Source organism: Mastomys coucha, unplaced genomic scaffold (assembly GCF_008632895.1).
Source record: "Mastomys coucha isolate ucsf_1 unplaced genomic scaffold, UCSF_Mcou_1 pScaffold18, whole genome shotgun sequence".
NCBI lineage: Eukaryota > Metazoa > Chordata > Mammalia > Rodentia > Muridae > Mastomys > Mastomys coucha.
The window spans coordinates 110,115,780-110,124,161 of NW_022196900.1; the positions used below are offsets into that span (position 1 = coordinate 110,115,780).

The following is an 8,382-nucleotide window of genomic DNA, read 5'->3' on the forward strand; positions in this document are numbered from 1 at the left end:
GCCCTCTTCTGGCGGGTGTGTGTGTGTGTGTGTGTGTGTGTGTGTCTAATGCCCTCTTCTGTGTGTGTGTGTGTGTGTGTGTCTAATGCCCTCTTCTGGCCTCCACGGGCACTGCACTCATACGCACACAAAAGAATTACATGCCTTACTGTATGTACCCTTGGGTTAGAGCAATGCTAACAATCTACGATAAATTATTTAACTATCTAATTTTATTTCAGTTTTTACACTTTTGGGTTGACAGCTGTTTATTATGTGTGCGTCTCAACCCATGCCAAAGGGTACACGTGGAAACTCACAGAAGTCCACTTGCCTTAGCGTGTTCTCTCTTTACAACAAGGGTCTCGGATGGAACTCAGATCCGCGGGTGTGTGGCACGCACCCATACCTGTTGAGCCCTCCCACCGGCCCTCTCCTGTTTTTAAAAGATATCTTTCAGCTTACAAAAGGGAGACTCACCCTCACCTGGTCCTATCTGTACCTACCTCAGAGAAAGCCAGCTCATTTGGCAAGTCTCAGTACTTTATACAAACCCCAGAAAGGATGTAAACTTGCTTTCCTTCCTATATAGAGATTGAATACCTCACATACACTGGCTTACCTCCATTATAGGTTCATATAGGAAATCTTATAAACTGGAAATCCTTTTTTTTCTTTTTATTTTCTTTTTCTTTTATCTAGAACTAACAATATCTCCTTTCCCCTCCAAAAAAATAAAATAAAATAAAACCCCCAAAACTAAAATAATCCCGTTCCCTCTCCCTGCTCAGCACCCCACCCCCTCCTACTTACTGGCCCTGGCATTCCCCTACACTAGGGTATAGAACCTTCACAGTTGAGGCCAAGGTCCTCACCTCCCATTGATGACTGACTAGGCCATCCTCTACTATACATATGCTGCTGGAGCCATGAGTACCCCCATGTGTACTCTTTGGTTGGAATTTTAGTCTCTGGGATCTCTGAGGGTACTAGGTAGTTCATATTTTTGTTCGTCCTAAGGGGCTGCAAACCCTTCAGCTCCTTGAGTTCTTTCTCTAGCTCCTTCACTGGGGACCTGGTACTCAGTCCAATGGATGGCTTTGAGACTCTACTTCTGTATTAGTCAGGTACTGTCAGAGCCTCTCAGGAGACAGCTATATCAGGCTCCTGTTATCCAGCACTTGCTGGCATCCACAATAGTGTCTGGATTTGATGACTGAATATGGGAAGGATTCCCAGGTGGAGCAGTCTCTGGATTGTCCTTCCTTCAGTCTCTGCTCCATAGTTAGTCTCTACAACTCCTTCCATGGGCATTTTGTCCCCCCTTTTAAGAAGGAATGAAGTATCCACACTTTGGTCTTCCTTCTTCTTGAGTTTCTTATGTACACTGGAAATTCTTACAGCAGCTGTTTAATTTTTAAAACAGTTAAGTCATGTATACAAGCTGGGCGGTGGTGGCGCATGCCTTTAATCCTAGCACTTGGGAGGCAGAGGCAGGCGGATTTCTGAGTTCGAGGCCAGCCTGGTCTACAAAGTGAGTTCCAGGATAGCCAGGGCTATACAGAGAAACCCTGTCTCGAAAAACCAAAAAAAAAAAAAAAAAGTCATGTATACAATAAAACTTGTACGGCTGTTTTAGGAGCTGTGGAATGGACTGGCTCTTCACTATGTGCAAAGGGAAATGGTGGAGCCAGCCCTTCAGCTCTGAAAACCTGGAGTGACAGAGAGAAGACCAGGGCAGCTTGTCAGATGTGAGCTTCAAGATCCACAGAGGGTGTTGGGCTTGGTGGCTCATGCCTGTTATCTCAAGCACTCAAGTAAGAATGAAATCTACTCTACTCTACACATGCCCTGCCTCTTCCCTTAAGGGTTGATTGAGTGGTGCAGTTCAGGGTCCTGGCCGCCAGGAAGGCCACCTCAGCTTGAGAAGGTGTGTGTCTCCTCTCTGGAGTCTCTGGCATGGAAAGGCAGAACGGACCCTTCTCCTTCTGCTTCTCGAGATGCTTTTAAACTTGGCGCTTCCTCACTCTTTTCTAAAGCTCCTCTCTGCACTGTGTGGCTGCCTGCTACCACGGGCTGAACCCTGCCACTGTGTGCTGACCTCTGTGTCATCTTAATTTTTCCATTCTCTTACTCCAGGTTGCTTCAAGATGAATAGCCTGACTCTCTGGGGTTTTTTGTTTAAACTCTGCTACATTGTCCTCAAGCTCCCACTTGATCTTTTTTTTTTTCCCAAGACAGGGTTTCTCTGTGTAGCCCTGGCTGTCCTGGAACTCACTCTGTAGACCAGGCTGGCCTCCAACTCAGATTATCTGCCTGCTTCTATCAGGTGCTGGGGTTAAAGGCCTGCACCACCACTGCCCAGCCCTACCCCAACTCTTAAATGACCCCTTCTGTCAAGGCTGGCCTCCTGGAGATCTGCCTTCCTCTGCTTCCCAAGCGCTGGGGTTAAAAGCACATGCCGCGCACGCCGGACTCCATCTTTCTAGCTAGGACGCTGGTGTTTTCCCTTTGACTTTGGAAGGCGGCCGTCTGTGGTGGTTAATATTGTCAACTTGACAAGAATCGCCACAGAAACAAGCCTCTGCACGCACTTGGTAAGAATTTAGATTGCGTGGAAGTAGAAGGAGCGCTGTAAATGTGGGTAGCATCATTCGTGGGATGGGGGCAGTTCCTTCCTGAAGGCTCACAAACAAGGCAAACCGAGCACCGTTCACCGACCTACTTCTTGATTGCCAATGCAGCGTGACCAGAGCTCAAGCTCCCGTGGGGACGTCTCCCCTCACGATGGGCTAAGCCCCACCCCAACTGTAAGCAAGAATAAACCCTCCATTCCCTAAATTACTTCTTGCCAGGTATTTTGCCACAGCCAGGAGAGGAGTAACTAATACAGTATCATACTTTTCACTTTACAGATATGAAGACTGAGGTAGAGGAAAATAAAATGATTCTATAAGTTCTTGCAGTCTGGGACAAATTCATATCTCTTCTGAGGCCAAAATTCACACTCTGCCCCCCACACACGCTGCCAGCATTAGTGAACACTGCCAGTAACACGCATGACAGCTCAAATATATTTGTCACTGCATAGTCATAGAAAAAAAAACAGAAAAACCCAACCATTTACCAAAATATATTGGTGTAATTATGATCATGACGACGCCTCTTAGAACAGCCCCATGCTATCCACGGACTTTTTCACTGAGTGTTTCTCAAGTCATTATGCATTGTGGGGAGACATACAAGCTAAAACTTCCCTCGGGTGTCAAGAAAGTCGGTTGAGTTGAAGCAATTGTCATGTTTAATCTCACTGCTCACATCAAGGTCATTTGAGCAGATCGTGACTGGTACACGTGCCATTTGTAGCGGGAAGTTAACATTTTCAACTCTTTCGTGCTTCCCTTAATCTAAACCGCAGATATTGGGCCTTCGGGACGTTTACCAAAAAAAAAAGAAAAAAGAAAAAAAAAATCTTTTTTTTTTTTTTTTTTTTTTGAGATTGTCCCACATTGCAGCTCAGTGAACCAGAACTCGAATTCGCGGGCATCCTCCTGCCTCTGAATCCCGAGTACTGTGCGTAAAAGACCTGCGCCACCACGCCCCGCGAATACTTCTGTTTCCAATGTCGCGGCGAACTTCCCCCTCGGAAGGGAGCCCACGAAAGGTCAGGTCGGCGCGACCGGAGAGTGGGCGAGCTCTGACCTTTGAGGCCGCACTGGCGCGAGGGGGAAATTCTGACGCGGAGATCTGTGAGGGCCCGAGACCCGCTTCGCCTCGGCCGGGGCGGTGGGAAAGCCTTTCGGGGGTGGACCACCCGGAACGCCGCCCACGGAGCACCGCTCGCTCTCCGGAAGTGAGTCGGCTGACCCGCAGAGACGCACGGCTCACTTCCGTCAGGGCGGTGCTGTGGATTGGCTGAGCCTCATCGCAGGGGGTGGGCGCGCGAGCTGCTCTTGCGGTACTCAGTGCGCTTGCGCAGCATGTGCGCTCTCAGCCGCGCGCCGCCGGAAGGTGTTCGTGGCGTCCTCCGTGGTCCCCGGGCGCCCTGGGGTCACCGAGTACCGCGTCCTTGCGGACTTCCGGGGAAAGAAGGCGGCTTGAAGGTGTGATGCTCTTGCTGCCGACTGCTGCAGATGGCCTGGCCAGAAAATCACACTGTTTTCCCGAATTCCCTTTCTGCTTTTTACTATTAACTCAACGCTTAATTAGCTTATCGAGGACAAGTGGCCTGATCTTCCTTGGGGAGCAGATTTTGACACACAGTCAAGATGGATAATAGTTAAATACAAATAGAACCCTTCTACTGTAGGTTAAGCAGCGGTTACCCCCCAGGACAAAGAGAAACATATTTGGGAGAGAGGGTGCTCATTTGTAGTTCTCTAAATCTGTAGATTAGGGAAGTGACTCCTAGGTAGGCATTAAAATTAATGGGAAAAATGCCAGCTACATTCCACCCGCATTCCACAGTGTGGCTCAACATCTGTACTCTCAAGGCCCTTTGTCCCAAAACAATAAACGCTGCGTGCATCACATATGTAGCTTCCTCCTCTCCTAGCTGTGAAGCGGTTGAACAGTGCTGTGTCCAAACATGCCTCATAAATCCGGAAGGCGTTCCTGACAGTTTATATTGTTCTCTGAGTCCAAGGGATTAACAGTGGGCAAACCTTGTCCTTCCCTGGTTGTCAGATTCTGTTCAGTGGGAGGAAGGCAGGCCAACAGAGGAGATAACATCCAGTCTTGTGTCACTGATGACGGAGACGTATTCCGAGAACTGCACTGTCGGTTTTGTGTGGACGTCACAGATACACGTATGCACACTCAGCTTCAGCATCCTTAACCCAGCACCTTCTGGAACCAGGCTGGTGTGTGTGGTCTGTTGCTGTTATACGCAGCACATCACTGTGTGTGTCTGTAGTATGTATTATACCATGAAGGGCCCCAGAGGATGAACAGTTGAATGTGTGTGTGTGTGTGTAGCAGTCAAGAGTTTGTTTTGTTCCACTCTGAGACGGAAACATGAGTAAGACTGAATCACACAGTGGGAGGAAGAACATTTCAAACTAGAGAGTAGCCATGAACAGGCCAGCCTGTCACAGCATGCATTTGGTGTGTTCGCAGGCAAGAAAGGAGAACACAGGGCAGTGTGCTGAGTACAAGCAGACATCCCGGACCGGGTGTGGACGCTCCGACAGTCCACGGATACTGGGTAGAATGATTTTTCTGACTTGAGAAAAACACTTTATGTGTCCATTTTTGGTAGTTGGTCAAATGCATGCTAAGCACATATTTTGCTTCCAAGTGACATGGTAGCCCCCAGAAAAACTGAATTATTATAATATCAATCTTGGAAATTACTTGTGGTTGAATATAACGTGTGTGTGTGTGTGTGTGTGTGTGTGTGTGAAGACAAGTTGCACACAGGTATTTTAGAACTTTGATTTAGTGTGGTAACATTTAATTGAAAAGCAAAGCAAACTAAAAAGCAATGCTTATACATCAATCCTTGATCATGAAAAAAAAATGTAAGAGAATAGGAAAAAGACATGCACAGAGAACTAGACAGATAATGTGGATTATCTGTCACCATTTAAAAGCTCAGGGGTAATGGGGACATGGCTCAGATGTGTCCATAGGCTTGCTGCAGAAGTGTGAGGACTCAATTTTTATCCCAGAACTCACAAAGTAAATGAATAAGTAAGCCAAGCATTGTGGCATGTGCCTGTAATCCCAGCACTGGAGTGGTGGAGACCAGGATCCTCTGGGCTTTCTGACCAGCCAGTCTAGCCAGTGGATAGGTCAGGTCCATTGAGAGTCTATAAATAGGGAAGAGGAGGGATCTACCTCCTGATTGTCTTGTTCTTTACTTGAATAACAATAAAAATTGAATGCTAGTTGACAATAGCTGAACCTATGAAGTAATCAGGTGAATTTGGGGAGTGATTTGGATAGTGTCCTGTGTGTGTGTCCATCACAACCCCTCCTGTCTGTCCCTCCCTGTTCCTTCCTGCCCCTCCTGTGCTGTGGTAAAACCTGAAACACAAAAGTCATACAACTCTAGCTCTTGCTTGCAGATGATTCTGCCATGCTTGCCACAATTATCACTGCACTCCAGGGAATATATTTCCTCTGAGTGACATTTCTAAAGTAAACACAGCATATTTATATTTATTTGCTTAATAAACTTTGGTCACGTGCTTTTGACTTCTTCCTTTTGTTTCTGAGAATTGAACCCTGTACATGTCAAGTTTACACTGTAGCACCTGATTAGCTTAATTATCAACCCAACCTAGAATCACCTGGGAAGAGTCCTTAGTAAGGGACCATCTTGATCAGGTGGGCCTATGGGCACATCTGTGGGGAGATTGTCTTGTTAGTTGATGAAGACCAACCAAGCCCACTGTGGGCAGCGCCACTCCCTAGGCAGGGGGGTCTGCAACCGTCTAAGAGGAAAAACTGTGTTGAGCTCAAGCAAGCAAACATGCACACATTCATTCCTCTTTGCTCTTGACTGTGGATATGATGTGACTAGCTGTCTCTGGCTCATGCTGCTGTAAGCTCTTGCTTGGATGGACTGTACTCTGAAGTCCTGAGATAAACTAAGCGCTTCTCCTTTAAGTTGTCTTTTTTTTTCCAGGATGTTTTATTACAGCAACAGAAATGAAGCTAGGACAGACAACCACTGAGTCAAAAAGATGTGTGTGTGTGTGTGTGTGTGTGTGTGTGTGCGCGTGCACGTGTGTGCCATTTGTGCAGGTGCTCACAAAGGCCAGAAGAGGGGTTTAGATCCCTTCAGGTTGACATACAAACAGTGGCGAGCTGCCAGACATGGGAGCTGGGATTGGATCCTTGAAAGGCCAGCCAGTAGCATGCAGCTATCTCTTCCAGGCAAGGTTTGTAAAAGCATGGCTCCATGTAGCCATTGATGCAGCTCCTCATCATGTAAGGCGTACGGTGAATGGACTCCGTTTCTGGGTATTCATTCACGTAGCTGTGGTTTCTGCCTTAGCTCTCAAACCACTGAGTCTACAGTTTCACCATTGCCTGTTGAGTCAACACATTTTTTTTTTTCCATTCACAGGAGTAAAACCTACTTAGCAGCTCCAGGGTCGGTCCTCTCTCTTGCCCTGGTTCAGAATGAGAAGTCCTGGGTTCCATCCTGGCACCTCCCTCAACTTTGGTTGCCCTTGGAAACCATGCCCCCTCGGGTGTCAGCCTGCAACCTGCATAGGCCTAACCCCAGTCCCTTGCTGTCTGGGTATTCCTGAACATGTCATTCCGTCATTCCGGCTCCCTGCTGTAGGCGCTGCTGGACATGACCTTATAAGGGGAAAGGAAGTTTAACCGGGCATTTGGCTACTCGACCTCCTGCATGGTGAAAGCGCCACCCCCCCACCCCCGCCCATCTCAGGACAAGATTTCCAGGGTTTGGTCACATGTCAAGCCCAGTCTTGCTCCAGGCTGGCTCCCCTGGTCTCATGGCTTTCTGACCCCACATCTTCCCCTTTTGGCTTTGTAAAGTCATCAGAGTCCCGCCTCTAGGTTGGGACTGGTTTGGGACTGAAGCAGAACCTGGTTGGTAGTGACTTCAGCAAGGCTGCTGATTTTGGTGTTTCAGAGACTTGATGAAACGGGGCCAGGAGATGCCAAGGCTCCTGGGCACTCTTGGAGGGCAGTCTCCTGTTCCTGTAACTTTGTTGTATCCCTAATAGGTTTCTCTAAAAACAATCTCCAGTGGTGGGTATTGGGAAGATCAGGGTCGGGCTGGGTGGTGGCCGAGTAAGAATGGAGAATCACAAAGACAGTCGTTAGAGTGGAGAAGAGAGAGGCCCGTGCAGCTACCAGGTCATGGATGTCCTTTCAGGAAATTTTGTTCCCTCAGGAGTGGCACCTTCTTTGCCTCCTCAGTCCTGATGGGTCAGATCAGGGAGAGACCCGCCATCTTCTTGGTTAGTGCGCTGGCATCGGACGTTTCTGGCTGCGACCCAAATAGGCCTGGGCAGGTCTCGTGGAAAGACACAAAACCCTTTCCAATCATGAGGAAAGGGTCAGGTCCCTTCCATATTCTAAGGAATTGTTGTAGCCCCTGATTACTGATGCTAACTCTCTGTGGTTAATTGTCCTGTTTCTTGGAAGCCTCACCAAAGAGACTCCAGTGTTATGTACAGACCGTTTGCCTCTGTGTCCCCCCCCACCCCCCGCAGAAGCTCCCATTCTCCCTCCTGCCTGAGGCAAGCACAATATGCAGGCAGCTGGTTTTTGCATGGCATCCTCCGTCCTTCCCCCTACCCCCAACAGCAGCAATCTCAGGGCTCCCTCCCTCTCCTTGGTCGCTCCCAGGGAATCCAGTCTGGCGTTAGAATGGCACTACCAATAAAATGCCCCTTAATAAAAACATCCCAAGGA

General features: G+C 48.2%; 1 protein-coding gene across 1 annotated transcript in view; it reads right to left on the minus strand.

Moving 5' to 3' along the window:
* The window catches only part of Park7 (Parkinsonism associated deglycase), a 21,712-nt gene extending 17,900 nt beyond the window's left edge, over positions 1–3,812 (minus strand). Inside the window, exon 1 of the mRNA XM_031379562.1 lies at positions 3,682–3,812. The gene's annotated coding sequence lies outside the window, so the exon portion shown is untranslated. The remainder of the gene's footprint in view (positions 1–3,681) is intronic.
* Between the last annotated feature and the right edge of the window lie 4,570 nt (positions 3,813–8,382).